General features: G+C 38.3%; 1 long non-coding RNA gene and 1 pseudogene across 1 annotated transcript in view; both read right to left on the bottom strand.

Annotated features, from left to right (window-relative positions):
- The window catches only part of LOC111559444, a 370,022-nt gene that overhangs the window by 55,132 nt on the left and 293,792 nt on the right, over positions 1–21,098 (bottom strand). The gene's annotated exons all lie outside the window — the stretch shown is intronic.
- LOC123383757 lies at positions 15,107–17,088 on the bottom strand (annotated as a pseudogene).

Here is a 21,098-nt window from a genome sequence, read left to right as displayed (position 1 = left end):
CAAGGTCTCTATGAGGCACCATCAAGAGAAACAAAGGAGAGAAGATGCAGTCCTCTCCTAAAAGAAAACAGTGGAAGCTCATGTACATTTAAATACACCTGATAGAGAAATTAAACGCTGATGTTGGAAAGGACATATTAGCAAGAAGGTCAAGCATCAGGAACGACCTATGATGGAAAGAGCTACTATGGAAAGCCAGCATTGACAGAGCCTTCAGCAGAAGTATGTGGCTGGGTAGACAGAAAAGGACAAGCAGGTAGCAGTAATGACCATGCTGCACACGTTTGCACAGAGGGTTGTCTGGGGGAGTAGACTGGATTGGAGAGGAAGGTCATGAGGAGAGTTTCTCCAAAATGCTGAGTTATATTTTACTTTATAAAATATCATCTATGAAGTTTTATTATTAGCATTATTATATACATTTATGTGAAATATTATATAAATCACACAAACACAAGTGATCATAGAGAAAATAATGATTGCTGGTAATGATCTTTCAGAAGTAACCACTGTTAACATCTTATTCTGAGTCCTTCCTATTGTATGGGTTTAGCCATATCTATTTGTATACTTTTACACTACCTTGAATTTTTATATACTATCTTGGGATTTTGATACAAAATTTGCCTTGTAGCCCGATTTTTTCACGTAAGAACCTGCTAAAAAGATTTTTCAAGTAATTAACAATTCCTCCTCATCTTGATTTTAGTGGCTTTATACTTTTCACTCATATTGGTGCCTTATTGTTCATTTAACAATTCCCTGTTTGAGTATTTAGGTTGTTTCCTATTTTAACATTGTATGATTATTCATCTGACCAACATGTTTGTACTTCTAATTTTTGTGCATATAAACTGGACTCCTCAGTTTCAAGTGAGTAGGTAAGGGAGTCCCAGTAGTTTTTCAATATTATCTCCCTGTCTTTTTCTCCTCCTTTATATATGTGTCTGTGTGTATTATACATATATCCCCATACATACACATACATATAAAATATATAAATACATACATATATTTTGTAGGATTATTATATGTACCTATATGCAATGTTATATTCAAACATACAAAATGTCATTTTATATATGTACTTATACAACATATTTCCATAAAATAGGGTTTGGTATTGCTTTGGTAGGAATATTGTAGATGTAGTGACCACCAAAACAGATAACATTGTGCCAGCAAGGCTACAGAGGTAAGTGAAATCTATATGGGACAAATCCAGAACTCAAACTCAGTCCTCTCTAATATCCAAATCTAAATTCTTCTCTCTGAGATATTACTGCTACTACTACTACTAATTTACCTTACTTGAGCACTCATTATGTGGCAGGCAAAGTTGTACATATTTTAGTATGAACTGCCTCACACAACTCTTGTAACAACTTTGTAAAGCAAAAGGCTAGTACTGTAACCACTGATGATAGAAGAAATGGAAGTAGAGACAATTAAATAATTAGTGCAAGGTCACGCAGCTAGTTCCATTTGTCAAGAAGTCCCAGTGCATAGAAATATAATATTAAATCATGACTGTATTTGTAGATACTACACGTGTTTGAGTTGGAACTCCCTGGTACCCACCACAGTCCTACTGACAATTATCTCAAGGGTGGCAATATTATCTACTGGCTAATAATATAAGGTCTGGAGCCAGATTTCTCAAATTCAAATCTCAGCTCGAGCACACACTAGCTGCGTGACCTTGGGCAAGTTACTTAACATGTCTATGCCTACGTTTTCTTATTCCTAAAACTGAGATAATAATAGTAGGTTAGTCAGGAAAACCACGTGGTGATTAAATAACAAAATTTGTGTTCCCTTATATAAGCAAGGCTTTAGTAAATACTAATTACTATTCAAAGAAGTAATAATAACAGGAGTACCTAGGGGGCTCAGTTGGTTGAGCGTCCGATTTTGGCTCAGGTCATGATCTTACAGTGCATGAGTTTAAGCCCCACATTGGGCTCTGCACTGGCAGTGAGGTGCCTGCTTGGGATCCTCTCTCCCTCCCTCTGTCTCTGCCCACCCCCCACTCAACGTTTTTTTTTCCTCTCTCTCTCTTTTTCTCTCTCCTCTCAATAAATAAATAAACTTCTAAAAATGTAATAATAATAATGACAAAATATCAAATACAAAACAACAGATAAATGGAAGCATTTGCTTTTAGGTTAAGTTCTCTAAAGAAGAGACTTCTGTGGGAAAGTCCCAGTTAGGCCTTTGTTACCATTTCCAGTACAGAGAAAATTAAAAAGTACAATAAAACAATAATAACCAATTAATCTGATTCTTTGACACTTCATAAAATAATTAACTCTTTGGTCTCCTATTTCTACTTAAATCGGATGAGCTGCCAATGTTCTGCTGGCTGGGCCTTAAACACAGAAGCATTTTCTAGCATTTAAGAGCATAATACCAACAAGATATAAAAAAGGACACAGAGACGACCCAGGGAACGTCTGATGTGAACAAATGCTAGTGAGTTGAAGGAGAGCTTTTCTCACTCCTCCAAATCAACATGTACAAGTCTCCCTGCTTAATGACCACAACTCATCCTCAGGAAGACATCTGTACCACATCTGGTAGGACAGGAGCTTGGGATTCAGAAAGAAAGAATTTATAATTGAAAGGGTCATTGGTCCAAGCCGAGGTGATGTAGGCCCTGAGCGCAGGAGTGAGTGACTCACACCAAGTGGCTCAAATCTAGATCTCCAGACTCACAGTTCAGTGCTCTTTCACTCTACTGCCTTATTTCATTTACGAATATGTGTGTGCGTCTGCATGATTATATATACTATATTATACATATATATCATACATATACATATACACATGAATTGCGTGTGAATATATATGAATTAACATATATGCATGTAGTATATTTGTATATGTATATATACACATATATCTCATTCTGTATATTCTATTAAGTACTGTCAGCTCTGTTGCATAATTTATGCCATGAATAATTGATACTATCCATGGAGGAAGTTTAGGTTAATTTACATCAAGATTTTTTTCTAACACGTTTAGCAATTTTTCACAGCTACACATATAGCTGCCTGGATATAGACTTGGCTTTTGTATGCCGGATTTTCTTTTCCTGATGCAGTGTTGAACTGCAAGGATGTTTTCAAAAAGGATATCTTGAGAAGCAAAATCAAACGACACTGTAACTGAAGTCTGCATTTTTGGTAAGAGCTTCCCTGTGCTTCAGTGTCACTGTGCATAAGACATGCTGTGCCGTGCTGTTTCAGACAAAGGAGCCGGCAAGAGAAAGGCTACAAGTCTTTGCTCTATTTCTTGTCTATTTATTCACAAATGATGTGCAAAACCAAGCCCACCCTGTTTACTCTTGTAATTATAGGCAACTGTAATTCATTTCCTTAATGAAAAAAAAAAAACATCATGTATGGTTTACCTTTCACTGAAGCAAAAAGCTATTAAAACTACCCCATGTATATTGCTTTCCTTAGTAAAGCTCACTCATTTCATCTAATACCAGGATAGCATTTTCTTTCATCTCAGCTCTTTCTTTTCCCCTAGATAGTAAGCCAAACTCAGTGGTGACAAGGATCATAAGAGTCCCCTGGTCAAGTGCCATAATGTTCTAAGCCTTCCCTTGTATGGAAGTCAGTCGGATCTGTGACTCTGATACATTGATTGCATTGGATTTGTTTCCATTGAAACAACTCAGTGTTTCCCTAAAACATGAGGGTATAGAAAAGTGAGGAATAATGGTCATCTTCTTTCACTTTGATCTTTACTAGAAGGTAATGTTGAGAATCTCCTTATTGGCAATTTCAGCTTTGTTAACAGGGGGTGTGCTTTTGTGGCAATAAAATAATCAGCTCAGCTGGAGCATGAAGGCACTCTTGTGCTGTTGTGTAAATCCGGTATGCAAGTTTGAGGGGGTAAATAGGATAGTCAGGAAGACAAGTTCTGTTACATAGCAATGTACAGTGCCTGGCACGCCTTTGGCATTTAGAAAGATGGATGAAAGAATGAGTCAATTTCATTCTTTAATCCCACTGGAACCAACATTTGCTTACATTTTTTTTGTCCAAAATGACTCACTGCTTTTAATTTAATAAATGTGTTACAACAGAAAATTTGATTATACAGGTATCTTTTGGCAGTCATTCATTTTATAAACATAATATAAGTATGGCACTATTAATATTTAAATTCAATGGCTTTTTCCTTCCATATACCAATGGTAGCACATAGAGCAAACATTGGGAAATGCTGCTTTGGAGGCATTCAAGTAATAGTCACAATAATAATAAAGTAGTTACCATTTAAGTATTTACCATATACAGAATTAGATCATTTAATTTAATTGTCACAATAACCTTAGGAGAAAAATCATTTTCTCACTTTATAGACAAGGGAATTGAAAGTCAGCAAAGTTAGGAATCAATGATATGATAAGACTTACAATAATAATAATAATAATAATAATAATAATAAATCAAAAGTTATCTATTGAGCAGTTCTCTTATGCTGAGATTACAATATTTTACTTAATTTTCACAAGACACTATGAGATGAGAAATGCTATCTTCATTAACAAATGAGGAAACTAAAAATAAATTGCCCAGTCACACAGCTAACTGAAACAGTCAGAATTGGAGCCCACTTCTCTGCCCCCTCATACTGCAACAATGTGTATCTAACATAATTTGCATAATCCCACGTGGTAGTCAAAAGCATACCTTATGAAATGGAGAACTCGGAGGCCTTTAGAGGAATTCTAGTTCTGCTATCTCATTCTACAAATAAGTCAACTGAACCTGAGGTTAAAAAGCTCATCAGTCAGACTGGGATTTCGAATCAGTTTTCAAAACAATCGATCGAGCTGTATTTATTTGTAAAAATTCTGTTCGTTGGTGAAGTGGCAAACAACCATTCAGCCTCAGTGAAACTACCAGGTATTTCTGGAATGATGACGAAGACTTTTAGCGCTGTGTGCATGTAGTATGAGGGAGACTGTGTGTATAAACTGAGAAGAAAATCACCCAACTCTGAGGGTGACAGAAGGTTACCAGTTGACCTTTTGCCTTCCTTCAGGAGGCACAGAAGAGCAAGGAACAATTGAAGCTTGGGAGAAGAGGATTCACAAAGTGCTATTTGTTTTCTTCCATTTGATTTCTATATTCAGCTAAGCACTTCCTTGAAACTGATGCCCAGAGCTGTCATTTATCCACTTTGCCATTATCACATCTGAATCCCACAGGCCCACTTCAAATGCAGGGGAATACAACTGCAGATTCTGAATGGATTTCCTCAACAATGCTGCCCGATTGACTCACATTTAAAAAACACTTTGATCGACCCATCCCTTTGTCACATGAAGCTAGACGCACTAGAGGAAGCTGTTGGAAACAAAGGTCTGGCTCTATGGCCAGATATGTTGACTTCACCAAAAAGAGATATTTCTTGTCTCTTTAGAGGAAGAATTATATGCAATGGGAAGATGAATGTTCCTCTGTCAGAAAGCTACCTTGGAACAGGTGCTCCCAATTAATTTTCATGAGCCACATTCACCCTGTGGTTAGATAATTAAAAAAATAACCTGGGCGAACCTCATGCCACTCTAGTTACCAAACTTGATGTAATACAACAGTGCTTCTAAATATTCCACTAAAAATGATTTTTATTCTGGTATATATTACTGTATCAGTATATATTACTGATGTTCAAGATTTACAAATTAAATCAGAGTTGTCCCACATAACAAAATATTATTATGGAAAACGTACAAAATATGGAAAAGATAAAGAAAAATTTCAATACACAGAAATAGGAGTATGAATTTTTCATTCTATTTTTGCATATATATTGACATGGATGTAGTTGAATATCTATGGGATTTTATGAACTGATAACACATTTATTAAAAAAGTAATTAACAAAGTAATCATTGCAAACTGGAAAATCACAGTTAAGTAAAATATAAGCATCACATTTATAGAAACGAAATATTTTGCTGATATATATTTGTTATTTCTGTTATTTCTGCTTGTCTGCTTTATAATTCAATGAATTATATTAATGTGGTAATTGATTTTTGTGTTCGTTAGAGCCTGGGTGCCCTTGAGGAGGATTTTAAGAAAGATGAAACTGAGTTCCTTCCAGTTTTCTTTCTCATTAGAAGGACTGGAGAGACCAGCCCCTTAGCAAAGATTTGAGATATAAAAGAGACAATTATGTGGTCTATTACCAATTCTGATGGACCTTATGGTATTTAAATGAACAAAGCTCTCTTTGTCATTTCATTAACATGATTCCTTTTCAGAGAATGAGCAATTCTCATCTACTTCCTCCATTTTGGGAAAACAACCCAAGTTTTCTCAAGCTCATTAGAAAGGGAAGAGGTTGTTTGGTCTCTCCGCAATTGAGTGAGAACGTGTATGGCCTCTGAATCCACCTGACTCTGACCTGACTCTGTGGCTCATTTCAAGCCACACTAGTGCAAGAGGTGCTGTGTTATAATCCAACGGAATAACGAGAGGTTTAAAATCACAGAGCATAATAACCCATATTGATTTATAATTCCATGGCATTTGGTAGTTTGTTTTTCTCATTCTTTCTCTTTTTCCTTCTTAGGAAAGTGAAATGTATAACATCTGTGACCAGAACATGCTGTTCTGAAAGGGTCCACAGTTTAATATGCTGGTTTTCTTCATTTGCAATTTACCCCATTACAAGGATTGTAGTGTTTGCATATTACTTTTCCTTGTTCACTTTAAAAGGGAATTATATATATTAAGGAGTAGTAATGACTAACATGTATGCATCCAAATCTCCCATATTTAAAAGCCATGACAAGCATAAACAAAAATAATGGATCCATGTGAACAATGAGCTTTCCTAGTATTTCACTCTGGTCTACTTAAAAAAAAAACTACTTAGGCACAGAAGTATTATTATATGTATGCTACTGTATGTCTTATATATTATTAAAAAATTTTTTTTTAATTATTTATTTTGAGAGAGAGAGAGTGCACACGAGTAGAAAAGAGGCAGAGAGAGAGGAGGAGACAGAGAGAATTCCAAGCAGGCTCCTCACGGTTAGCTCAGAGCCCTATGAACCATGAGATCATGACCTGAGTCAAAACCAAGAGTCAAACACTCAACCAACTGAGCCACCCAGGCGCCCCTGTACTGTATATACATGAAGAAATACATTTATTACTTATGGTGTTCAATATAAAAAGCTGGAGAGGGGCCACCTTGGTGGCTCAATCGTTAAGCCTCAGACTTCTGCCTCAGGTCATGATCTCGCTGTTAGTGTAGTGGGTTTGAGTCTCTCATAGGGCTCTCCACTCTCAGTGCAGAGCCCACTTTGGATCCTCCGTTTCCATCTCTCTGCCCCTCCCCCGCTTGTGTGCGCTCACTGTCTCTCTCTCTCTCTCTCTCTCTCTCTCTCTCTCTCTCGGACTTTGTCAAAAATAAACAAACAAATAAAAAAAAACTGGAGAGGATTTTTTTGTTTAGCTGATGTCTAAGGAGAGACCTCCTTATGCTCTGTTCTTTAAAAACAATTTTTTTTAATGTTTATTTTTGAGAGAGAGAGGGAGAGAACAGGGAGGGGTAGAGAGAGAGAGAGGGAGACACAGAATCTGAAGCAGGCTCTATGTTCTGCGCTGTCAGCACAGAGTCAACGTAGGGCTCGAACTCAGGAACCCCAAAATCAAGACCTGAGCCGAAGTTGGACCCTTAACTGACTGATCCACCCAGATGCCCCATTATGCTCTCTTTCTTTAAGGCTCTGTGCTGCTTATGTAAGATTCCACCTTGCATAAAATATACGGCCACAGACTGAGCCTGCTGTTCCATATGAGTTTTTCAAAAGTGAAAGAAAGAGGTCAAGATATGGTGACTCAAAAATTAATTAAAAGAAGGGTCCAAATGTCTGCACAATTAAGTTCTTGCACAAGCACATGGGAACAGAAGGAAGCAAACTTCAAATGCCCTACCGCAGACACTCTGTGGAATTCATTGCGATTACCCAAGGTTCGGGACTATGTCACCTAGGACCTTTTACTCAAGACAGTATCCCTTCCTCTACTGCTGATTTACCAATTTTAACTAACTTGTGGGACCCTTACCTAAAGCCCATTTATCTTTTGAATAGAAGTGGATACAGATTTTGTGGGTCCCAAAGGTTTGGAGGGGCTTACTTTAAGAAAAAGATATATAAAATTACAAATACAAGAGGTATATTGGAAGTAAATAATGATTAAAGATGAGAAGAGAAGTCAAACAAATTACTACAGACATGTGATTTAAGGCACTCTCTTCCAAGACCTCTTTACACAGTTGACTAGAAATGGGTAAGCGGAAATGTTATCTTGATTGCCTCTTGGATCTGTCCCCACTTGTTGAACACCCTCAGCCCTCCTAGGGACCTTCTCAAGGAAAGGGCTGGAAAGCCAAATCTTCCTTAGCATCATGGCAAATTTGCCTGCTGTTCACGTCACACTCAGGCCATCCTTTCCTGCTTTCCTCTTCCTCAGTGCCTGCTTTTAGCATCCCTACTGTGAACTTCCATAACATCCTATGTCCTCCTCCTTCACAGGGCTTCCCATCTTGTATTGTAGGTGCCTAATAAGGGAAGAAAAGCTGCATTTCTTTCCATTCTATCCCCAGTTTCTAGCACAGTCCCTGTCATAAAGTATGGGCCGAATAAATATTTTCCAATAATATCAAATAATTATGTGCTTACAGTGCACCAGGCTCTGTTGTAAGCATTTTATACATTCAGTATGATATGGCTACCATTGTTATTAACATTTAATAGATGAGGAACCTAAAAAGTAGTCCAGCTTAAATAACTTGTCCAAGGCCAGAGAGCTAGTTCAAGCTCTAGCTGAGATTCAAACCCAAGCAGTGTGCTGATGCAGTCTGTGCTCTTAGCACCAAGTAATGCTGCCTCTCAAAAGGAATGCAACTGGAATACTTTCTTCACTTCTGCTTTGAGTGGCATTTGAACTCTCTGCCTCAAGGCATGGTTTATTACAATGACCAGCTCCTGATTATTTAGCAATTGATAATCCAATTTGTGGGTTTTTGAAGACTTACAGCCTCTTCACCCCCCCTACAGCTTCTTGCCTGCAGGGAGCATTTACATGCTTGTTAGCACCTCCCCAGAGATGGAGCTGAGAAGGGGGAGGAGGCTACTACTGCCATTGTCCTGCATGCCCTCCAGTTATCCTCCATTTACTGGGGACTTAAGAAACGCGAAGGCTGCAGTGGCTTGTCAGCATGTGTGGATTCCAAACAGGACGCAACCCCTTATTGTCTATACTTACCCTTTTCACCTCTTAAGGGTTGATCATACCGACCAATTCTCTCTCTGGAAAGATATGTTAAGCACATAAGTAGAAGCTCAGAATATGCCCCTTCAGTAGAGTTGAAAGAGTTTTAGTAGGTGAGTGACAGGATAAAAACTACATTTAAAGAGGATTGGGGGATGAATAGCAGAAGACAAAGAGAAGACAAGGGGATCGGTGACAGGCAAGCAGGTATTCCATAGCAGCAAGCTTCCGGTGTGGACACTTATACTCTAAATGTACCAATGATTTTCAACATTTTGCTTTAAAATAACTAGTTGCTGAAATTGATTTTATTTTAATTTTTCAAGTCGAATGCATCTCTTAACAATATATTTTGAGAACCTTATGAGAAAAACCTTACCTAGGTTTGGAAGATAAAACATGCATATGCAATTGAGGTCATCAAAAATCATACCTCATATTTATGTTTCCTAACCAGCATGAGTTTACTAAAATTTCCCTATTTCTCTTATGTAGAATTTTCCTTTTGAAAGGGTAAGAAATATTAGGCCATGGGGAAATTTGTCTTGTAATTACAGACATCTAAAGAGGGATGGCTTTTCTATCTAAGAGATAGCTTTTCTGATTTTGTAATCCAGACTGTATATGTTTTATGCAACATTAATCTGCCTCGTTTTGCTCAGATGAGAGGTTTTATATGTCATTCCCAGGAAAAATTGGTGACCATAACTGTATAATGAAGTTGAGTTCCGAGTAGCTTATGAGGATTGGGCTCCTGAAATTTTTCAAAGCATTCATAGAGCCTGGCAGAAACGAACAGAATTATTTTGCAGTAAAATTTCATTCATTTAGAAGGCACTCATTTGGAGTTTATGATCATGTGGCAGTAGCTGGAGTGACCTTTAACAGGGCACTACCAACTCGACACAGTTCTATGAACCCAACTGAGGAAAGCGAACTCTTTTAAAGCATGTGTTACCAGTTTAGAGGCACCATTTTAAAGAACGATAAACTAATTAGAATAACTATTAGCCCCTCTTTTAAACAGGTCTTCTAGAATTTTCTGCATATAAGGGCTATTAGCTTAGTTTGAGTTATTTATGTTATAAATTACAACTTCATGTTTCTTTTTGCAATTCCAGTCAATATCATCCTTTGACATAATTTAATCTATATTGACTTAATAGATTTCAACCATCTAAAAAATAGAACAGTCTTTGGCAAATATCCACTGACATCATCAAAAATTAGGCATTGGACATTTTTCAAACTTTGGCCATTTTGGAGACTTCAGGAATGGGTTTTAATATAATATAGGACTTTTGTACTTATGCTAGGCTGTCTTTTGGTAATTATCAGATTCTTGGTCATTCTGTTTATTTTCTGGGTAGGAAATGCTTTTTATTGAATGTGGGATCCTCTTTGTGTAGCCTGGCCTAGAACTTGGTAGATGCTCATTGTTGTTTCTTGGCTGGGGGTGGGGGGTGGGGAAGGATGATTAAATAAACACGTAGTTCTGGGTCTTATATGTTGTGCCCTAAATTTGAATAACTTTGGAGACTACACAATCACTTGGTCAGGAAGATCCTAGAATGGAATTTCAGCTAAGCAGAAGGGAACTAGCAAATAGCAAGGGCCCAGGCAAGCAGAGAGACAGAAGACCCCAAGAGGACAGTGGACAGGTAGCCGAGTGCTGCATAGGCAGAGATAGTCCTGTGTCAACAAAAATGAACAGGATCACCAGTGAAAGGTCCACCTGTGGACCTACAAATGTTAGCTACACTACACCCAGAAATCAGTGGAAGGGAAAAAGGAGAATATTTCCATGTTGGAAAAACTCTGCCTTTTTTCATTTAGCTTTTCATTCAGTTATTGATCTCAACTATTTATTATGTATTACTATTCACAAGACTCTATTAGCTGCTGCCTAAAATATACAGCTTCTGGTATTTCATAGTTGTTGAACAGATGTTTACTACATATAATTGGTTGAAGGCAAATGGCATAAAGTAAATATGGCTGATGTAGGTCTGGAAAAAGCGAAGAAAAGCCCAGGTGCCTGTATATGTAATAAGAAGCCATGGGTTTCTTCATACCTTTCTCTGTACCTTATTGGTAACACTGAATGCATCTGTCTTACCCACAACATTTCTGCAATAAGGAATGGCTATCCAATCGCACTTTTAGATCTTCTACTAGACTTTCCCACTGCTCTTTGCTTTTTTAAAGTACAAGAGTGGATTTGAGTTAGAGAAGATTGCACGGCTCTTGAGCAATTGAACTCAGTATGACACAAGGTTATGGTCCCAGCTGGAGTCAGTAATGACTACATAGTATTAGTTATGAGTAGATGAACAAAAAAACATACAGCGTCGACTAATTTACTATCACTTTTGTTTTGATCAGCTAATCCATGTGATGAAGCAGTAAGACAGGCAATCTCAGAACAGTGACATAAACGGGGAGTTTTTGCTTTTATTAAAAATATTTTGTTTGGGGCGCCTGGGTGGTTCAAAGTGTTGGACTTTGGCTCAGGACATGATTTCACAGTTTGGGATTTCAAGTCCTGCATCAGACTCTGTGCTGACAGCTTGGAGCCTGGAGTCTGCTTTGGATTCTGTCTGTCTCTGTCTCTGTCTCTGTCTCTCTCTCTCTCTGCCCCTCCCCCACTTATGCTCTGTCTCTCTCTCTCTCAAAAACAAACATTAAAAAAATATTTTTTTTTTTATTTTGGCATTTGTACTACACTAAGCAGCTGAGTCTTATGGTGCAATACTTCATTAGAAGCCATAGATCTTTTAGCTTTTCTGGTTACACCTAAGGGATTATATTAGGTATAGGGAAGAGAATTGTCACTGTGAATCTTCAAAGTCTGAAACTGTGTTTTGCATGTAAGAAAATGATCAAACATCAGTTAAATTGAACTGAGTTTGAAAAATGCATATAGATCAGGGACGTGTCCCCTAAACTTCTTAGGTAGTAGAGATCATGCTATCAGTTTAGCTATAAGGCACAAAGCAGGGTAAGAAGGAAATGAGAACAAAGATGAATCAATCTAAACTGGAAGAAATGTATACTGATAAATCCTGAATTGGGATCAGAGGAACAGAGAAGAGAGAGTAGCCATGGACCACGAACCAATCAAGTTCACAAGGAGGTATCCTGTTGATAATTTTACCTAACCATGTCATTCATATTTCTGACTCTTGGTTTTGACATAGTTAACTAAGAAACATAATCTACCAACATCTCCTTCAAAGGCATAGCTCATATTCCTACTGAATATGAGTTACAAGAAGACCTGAACTTCTATACTCCTTTGGAGTAATTACAGTAATTTAAGAATCTTGGTCATCTCTAGAAACTGTGGTCATTAAGCAATATCTCATCATGACAAGATCAAAATGTTATCTCTCATGAGGCCAATAAGTATTGAAAATTATTTATCAAAAAATGTTGCTAAACATTTTTATGTACTCTATATACTTTTAAAGTAAATAGCTTTAGTGGTCTTTTGAAGAATGAAGTTCACTATTTTGGATAACATGTAACTAAATTGTTCTGATTCTTATGCATGTTTCAAATATAATCTGTCTGAAATTTGTCAGTTTTAAAAGTTTCCTTTATAAAATTTCATTGACAATGAGTATGTGGCAAACTATTTAATTTAGTGGTATGCAGGTTATGGTAAAAAAGAGGCCAAAGTTACTTCTATTAAAAAGAAGAAGAAGAAGAAGAAGAAGAAGAAGAAGAAGAAGAAGAAGAAGAAGGAAAATGCAAAGCAGTATATTATTTGACTCTTTATTGTATAGAACAGAACAAAATTTTATAGATGTTCAGAAGATATCATAATAGATAATTGTAAAGACCACGAGTTTAACTTATCGTGTGGCTGGCCCCAGATATGATTTTGGGCTTCTCTTATTTACAATACTCTAAAACTAGGCAAAGCTGGTTTGGGAAACTAACATAATCAAGTAAGAAAAGGGAAAAAATGATTACGTACTGAGCACATTCAGAAGACAAATCTCAGATGTGAGTAACTGTCTCTTTTTTTTTCTTAATATTTATTTATTTTTGAGAAAGAGAGAGAGAGACAAAGCATGAGTGGGGGAGGGGCAGAGAGAGACACACACACACACACGGAATCCAAAGCAGTCTCCAAACTCTGAGCTGCCAGCACAGAGCCCAACACAGGACTTGAACCTGGCAACCACGAGATCACGACCTGAGCCAAAGTCACAAGTTTAGCCGACTGAGCCACTCAGGCACCCCTGCAATGGTCTCTTTCTAAGAAAACAGAACTTGCGAAGTCTACTCTGGGATTTTTGGCAAAAGCAAAAATACTGAGTTTACATTAAAAGCAGACATAAACTGAACTTCAGAGAGATTAGCTTAAAATACTTCTTTTTAAAGCATCTGCTAAGGTTAATGAAAGGTCATATTAGTGAAAAGATCGGTTTAAAACATAGTTTACACCTCTCTTTTCTCAAGAAACTCAAAGGCTTTTGTGGTATTACCCAAGAGCAGAAACTGTAAATTACCCAAGGAAGTCAAACAATGGAGTGACAGAAACAAATACATGAATCACTGCTCTTATACCCTGATAAATCGCTTGCCTTCTTACTCTAAAGTGTTCTTAATTTCAAGCACAGAGCTTTCACACAGGTGGAAATGAAAATTAAGGGGAGGGTTAGTGGGACTTAAAATGGGTTCTCAGATAATACAGTAAAATGAAGTGCTATGAAGGGAAGAAAGCGGCAAAACACTAGCAGGTCACTAGATTTCAGAGGTTTTCCTTGTTGAACTCAAAGAGGGGTGCAAGCAGCACACTGCCTTCTCTTGGCTAAGAAAAATGTCTATGAAGAGTGTTCTCATGACAATAGCCAACACACACACACACACACACACACACACACACACACACACACATCCAACTTGAAATCTGCCTACCACAAATACACACATAGGTAAATACATATACACATATACATCAAGAACATACATATGTACAAACATACATACCATGTGCATACACACCAGCCATGAATTTATTCTTTTTATTTTTTTAAGTTCATTATTTTTGAGAGAGAGAGAGAATGTGAGCAGGGGAGGGGCAGAGAGAGAGGGCCGCAGAGGATCCAAAGAGGACTCTGTGCTGAGAGGAGAGAGCCCAATGCAGGGCCGGAACCCACAAACCGAGAGATCATGACCTGAGCCGAAGCTGGACACTCAACTGACAGAGCCACCCAGGCACCTCTCACCCATGAACTCATTATAATGCATATACCATGCTCACACATATAAATGCAAATACACTGGTGCATACCACAGATTGCATGTCCATGCATGTGCACACACGCACACACACTCACACACACACACTTGATATAGGCACACATGCACACACACACATGCAGCATTCACATATTTACTTAATACACACGTGCAGGCACACGGAAACAACACAAACACAGAGATGCATACAAATGTGTTAAGCAAGCGCTCAATACTCACAGACACTCATGCACACATGCACACAGACACACACACAGATACAGTCACCCAAACAGGTACACAAAACAGAACATTCTAGAAAAACTAAAAAATATGCCTATTAAAAAGTTTGGGAATTTTTCAGTTAATAAAGAAAAATGAAGAAAACAAAGGGAAATCAACACAAGAAGGATGGAGTAAACATGCCTTCAAGCCCCTGAGACTTTCCCTTTGCAGAATGGGGAGTTTCACTTTAATTCAAAAGGAACACAGTATTAATGCCTTAGGAAGTTATGGTGGGTGTGTCTGACTCCAAAATGTCGCGCAGGACTGCTTAATCCTCTAAATACACAATTGAGTTCCCAGCTGAGTTGAGCAATTTGATCAAGGTCACTGGGAACAGTAAACAGTAGGAGCTTGACTAACACTGGAGCATGAACCACAGGGCCACTCCCTTCAATTTACTTCAATATTTCATTTCATAAACAAGAAGGGAGATGGATTTAAAATAGAAATTTATCCATTTAAAATTCTATTTAATTCATCATCACAGATTAGAAGTTTGACAGTGACGAGGTGCTCATAATTTATGTATGAAGCTGTTGCATTTTAAGTGTGTACAGGCACACATGGAAGATGGAGATATGTGCTTATAACTGGGGTTCTCTGCATTAAAGATTCCCAGCTATCAACCAATATACTCTGAGGATGCCAAACAATGCTATTTTAAATATTATTAACAAATGTAAATGAGAAAGAAAATTTTTTTCCAAAGCTCCATCTTCTATTTTAATAATTGTTTTTGTGGGTGGGTGAAGAGAAAGACAACCATTCTGTGGGCGCGCAGATGTGAAGCGTAATTCCTTACCACCCTCTTGTGGTGAGTTTAAAGAACAACTTGCTGATCACTGAAGGTCCTCCACCTCCTCCCCCAGAGTTCTAAGTAATAATGAACCTCTACAAATCTTTGATGGTGAACCATAAGAAACTGCTGATATTTAACAATTTTTAAAATTCATATGTTTCGATTCAGTACATGATAATCCCATCACAGTCTATTTTACAAGTTAAATGTATGAAATAGAAATGGTAGGGAAAAAAACTACACATAGGTGAGGAATAGGAATTTTTCTAAAACCAGGGGCCAAAGGAAGATGGATTGCTGGCAGGGCCCATGGAGGAGGTAAGGAAGGGACAGGAACAGCATCACCTCACATGGTGTTTGTCCCTGGGTCACTCTGGGAAAAGGTCAAGCTTGCCCTCTGCCCTGGTCTGGGGTTCGGAATTTAGGCTGGTCAGTGGGAGATGACAGTTTGGGAGGAAAAAGCCATCTGATTACCTATATAGAACTGGTTCCCGGGTGGCTGAAGGTGGGTTTTGTTGTAGAGGAAATTAGGGGTGGAAGTATTAAAAATCAAATGTATGGAGGAAAAAAGTCAAATTTCCTCTTTTCCCTTCAAAAATAACAAATTCTTGAAATGCATGCACTTTCTACTCTCAAACCCCTCACTCTGGAAGTGCTTACAAGAAGACTGTTGTCAAAAAACGTTCTCTCTCTGAAAACATTGCCATTTAGCGCACTGGTGGGCATAATCTGGGACTGCCAGGTTATTGTGGAGTTAGGGACCACAAAGCCAAATTTGAAGATCCGTTTTTCTAGGCATTTTCCTTTGAAGTAAACTTTTTGTTCCAGAAAGAATTTTCCATTTGCTCTGCTGAAGACAATGTCACTTCTGGACACACTGCCTTGAGCTTGAGGGTTTTCTTGAGAACAGGGGCTTCATTCTCCACTTCAGGGACTGGCAGGTCTTCTGCTCCTGGCCAGAGTGTTTTCCATGTCTCAGCATCCCAGAAGTATATCCAATCTAGTAGCCCCTCAGGATCTCCCTGGCCCTCCTGTGCTTGGCTGACATGATCCAGCGGCTGCCCATAGCTCTCCCACGCTGGCCCAGCAGTCTCACACACGGTGTGTGCCAGCAACCAAGGACAGAAACTTAGCTGGGCCTGGAGACTTTGGGTGACCAGCAGCAGTGGCCACACCCAGACCAGCCTCTCCTTTCCCTCAGCTCCTGCTCCAGATCGCTTCTCCTTCAACAATTTAGCATTACAGACATGGTAATGTCATATGATATGGCTGTAACAAATCCCCTCTTGATTGCCTACATGTTTTCTGAACCCAAGGATAATGCATACACCCTGTACTTGAATTTGTTCTAAATGATCATTCCATTAGAATTCTGTGACTTTATTTTTTATTTTTTAATTTTTTAAAGTTTATTTATTTATTTATTTTGAGAGAGAGAGAGAGACTGAGAGACAGAGAGGCAGGGTGGGGCAGAGAGAGAGGGAGAGAGAAAGAATCCCAAGCAGGGATTCAGCACAGAGCCCAATGTGGGGCTTGAACTCATGAATCATGAGATTATGATCTGAGCCAAAACCAAGAGTCAGAGACTTGACAGACTGAGCCACCCAGACACCCCTAGCATTCGCTAACTTTAAAGAATTAACTGAATTGTATTGCACTCTTTCTAGCCACATTTTCTATTTACTAACATGACATTTGGTCCGTTAATGTTAGTTCCATTGCTGTTCTGCACACATGACTTCTTTCCTAACCATCTTCTTTATTTTATGAAGGTCACTTCCTGCTTCATCCAATACCTATCCAGTTATGTATTAGCCAACTGTCTATAACTTTCTTGGGTGTATCCAGCTTCCTTGGCTCTGTGACTTCCCTCTATTCCAATGGTCACAACCTGAATTTAAGAAATTAATTGTTCAGGGCACCTGGGTGGCTCAGTTGGTTAAGCGTCCGGCTTCAGCTCAGGCCATGATCTCACGGTTTGTGAGTTTGAACCCCGCATCGGGCTCTGTGCTGACAGCTCAGAGCCTGGAGCCTGCTTCGGATCCTTTGTCTTCCTCTCTCTCTGCCCCTCCCCTGCTCACGCTCTGTCTCTCTCTTTCAAACAATTTAAAAAAATGTTTTTAATAAAAAAAAGAAATTAATTGCTCTATATTATCTTTATCTCTAGTGATGTTTCCATCTTACAACTTATACATCTAAGCACCCAACTATGTACCTATGTACTGAAGGAGGAATATCTATCTATCTATCTATCTATCTATCTATCTATCTATCTATCATAGGTAGAAAGCTCACCCAAAGATGTCCATGGTCTAACTGTCAAAAACTGAATATGTTAGGTTACAGGGCAAAAGAGAATTAAGGGTGCAAACAAGCTGGGGTCTTTAAAAGTAAGAGAGGGAGGCAGAAGAGGGAGAATCAAAGAGATAGCAGCATGAGAAGTATTCAGTCCAACTTCATTGGCTTTGAAGATGCAGGAAAGGGACCATGAGCCAAGGGTTGTGGGCAGGCTATAGAAACAGGAAAAAGGAACAAAAGGAAGGAAAAAAAAGAAAGAAAGAGGGAAGAAGATTTTTCCTTAGAGCCTCTAGAAGACATGCAACTTTATATATATATATATATATATATATATATATATATATATATATATATAAATATATATATAAATATATAAATATAAAAATATATAAATATATATAAATATATATATATAAATATATATATATATATATATATATATATATATATATATATATATATCATGATTTTAACCCAGTGAGAGCCATTTTGGACTCTGACCTCCAGAATTGTAAGGTAAAAAAAACTGTATTGTTTAAGCCACCAAATATATGGTAATTCATAGTTACAGCAGTAATAGGAAACTGATTATCTATCTATGGCTCTATCCTGGCTCTGGAGAGCACGGTAATGGGAGTAGCAGACAGAAACAGGGAAGAAACAACACAAAACTGTGAACGTCATTGTCTTGCAAGAGCTGCTATGATCTCTGGAATCAGAAAGTCCTGGCTTCTACTGACTCTGGTGTTCATTCAACTTTTGACTATGCTGCTTGGCCTAAGACTCACCTCTCTCCTCACAAAGAGAGAAAGGAGCAATCACACGATTTCATCCTCATAGGCCTGTTTGGATATTAAATATCCAGTTTTAAATGCTAAGCTTTCTGTGGGCCAGTTAGTAAAATTTCTCTCTCCTTATCCAAATATAACTGTTTTGTACCACATGGACCCTGCTGTTCTTACAGAATTGATAGTAGAGTAGAAAATTGTCAAGACTCAGAATGGATAACAAATGGAGTTATCAGCTCAAAGAAGAATATGTGGGCATTACATTGTGTTAACCGAAGCAGCATTTGCAGCCTTCAGGTTCAAGTCTTGACTCTATGTTGGCTACAGCAAGCATCAATGGAGCACAAATTTTACGCAAGGCTCTGATTGCTTGAGGAAGTCATTTTATCCTTTGGGCCCTCAGTTGAATTGAAAAGCCTGGAGGCTGCCTTCATCCTACCCAAGGCACGCTTGGCATGAATTTCAATTCTTTTATAGTTTTAAACATTAAAAAAAAAAAACCCTGACTTTTATTTTGTTTTGTTTTGTTTTGTTTTAAACATGACTTTTAAGGAAGCTTAGGCTTCTGGTTTCAGCTCCCACAGGTAGAGACCTTAGACATCACATTTGGCTTACGTCAAGAAAAAGTTGAACAAGCTGAAAATCAGTGACTTTCCTTGGACTCATCAGGTGCACCCCAGACAGGAACACTTGAGATCTGCTTACCTGGTTCAAAAGCTGCTGGAGCCACCACACTTGTAGGAACACTTCGATGGTAATTCAGATAAAATACTGGGAAACGGGGGCTGCTGTAATGGGGGCCCTCACACCTTTGTGGGCTTTATATTTAGAAATCTCACCGATTTCTCATGGTGAAGATCTGGAGAGACTCCCTCATGGTTCATGCATGAGGAAGGTAATCTGGATAGAGACCAGAGCTTTATCCATAAGAAAGGCTGACTCTCCAGAGGAAAAGAGTTTGCTAAAAGTTTATTTCAGTAAGTGGGCAGGGCATTCCTCCCACTCAAGCTCCCTTTAGCCTTCCTTTCTCACCTAACAGGGGAGAAACAGGGATCAAGGAAATAGATTTGGAATGCTGCAGCCAGGGAGAGGAATACGGGGAAGTGGTGGAAAAGCTATACCAAGAAGGCCATGGCCTTGGGATATTGGTCCATTCAAACACTGAGATTTAATTGGAGGATTATATCATGCTCCCCTTCCGCTACACCTTCACATCACACCAAAAAGGTCCGAATATAATGACAGTGGACAATAGGTAAAAGAGCTGTAAAACAAAGCCATTCTTTGAAAAGAAGTACTTAAGAAAGCCCCAAGAAGGGAGACAAAAACAAGGTCATTAGCTGAATTTGAAGCCTTGGATACAGTGCAGCTACAGTAAGGATTGAATAAAGCTTTCCTTTTAGGAAGATTTCCAAAAATTCTCACATGACAGTACTATTTAGCTCAGTTCCTATTCCCCAATTCAACATGTTTGGCTTTCTACACAATATTATAAATGTGGCTCTCCATAGAACATTACAAGGCATGACAAAAGAGAAAAAAAAAACACATTCTGAAGACACAGAATAATCATCAGAACAAGACTGAGACATGTTTCAGATGTTGGAATTATCAGATATGGAATTTAAAATAAGTGTAATTAATAAGTCAAGAGCTCTAATGGAACAAGTAGACAACATGTAACATGTAATGTCAGCAGAGTGATGAAAAGTCTAAGAAACCAACTCTAAGAAAAGGCTAGAAATCAAAAACACTGCAAAAGAAATGAAGAATGCCTTTGGTGCACCCATTAGTAAACTGAACAGAGTCAAGGAAAGAATAATGATCCTGATGATAGATCAATGGAAATGTCCCAAAATAAAAAGTAAAAGAAAATAATAGGGGCACCTGGTTGGCTTGGCCAGTTGGGCATCCGACTTCAGCTCAGGTCATGATCTCATGGTTTGTGAGTTCGAGCCCCATGTCGGGCTCTGTGCTGACAGCTAGGAGCCTGGAGCCTGCTTTGGATTCTGTGTGTCCTTCTCTCTTTGCCCCTCCCCCACTTGTGCTCTGTCTCTCTCTGTCTCTCAAAAATGAATAATGTAAAAATAATAATAATAAAAAAGCCCAGAACATCCAATAACTCTGGGGCAATTTCAAAAGATCTAACATTACAGGGGTGCCTGACTGGCTCAAAAGGGAGAGCATGTGACTCTTGATCTTGATGTCGTGAGTTTGAGCCCCGTTTTGGGTGTAGAGATTACTTTAAAAGATAAAGAAAGTGTAGCATACACTATATCTAAATACCAAAAGGAAAAGAGAACATAGCAGTAGACGTATTTGAAGCAAGAAAAACTTAAAATTTGTATT

Source organism: Felis catus, chromosome A2 (assembly GCF_018350175.1).
Source record: "Felis catus isolate Fca126 chromosome A2, F.catus_Fca126_mat1.0, whole genome shotgun sequence".
NCBI classification, from domain to species: Eukaryota; Metazoa; Chordata; class Mammalia; order Carnivora; family Felidae; genus Felis; species Felis catus.
The sequence above is the reverse complement of the archived record's forward strand: the minus strand, read 5'-3'. Positions and strand labels throughout refer to the sequence as shown.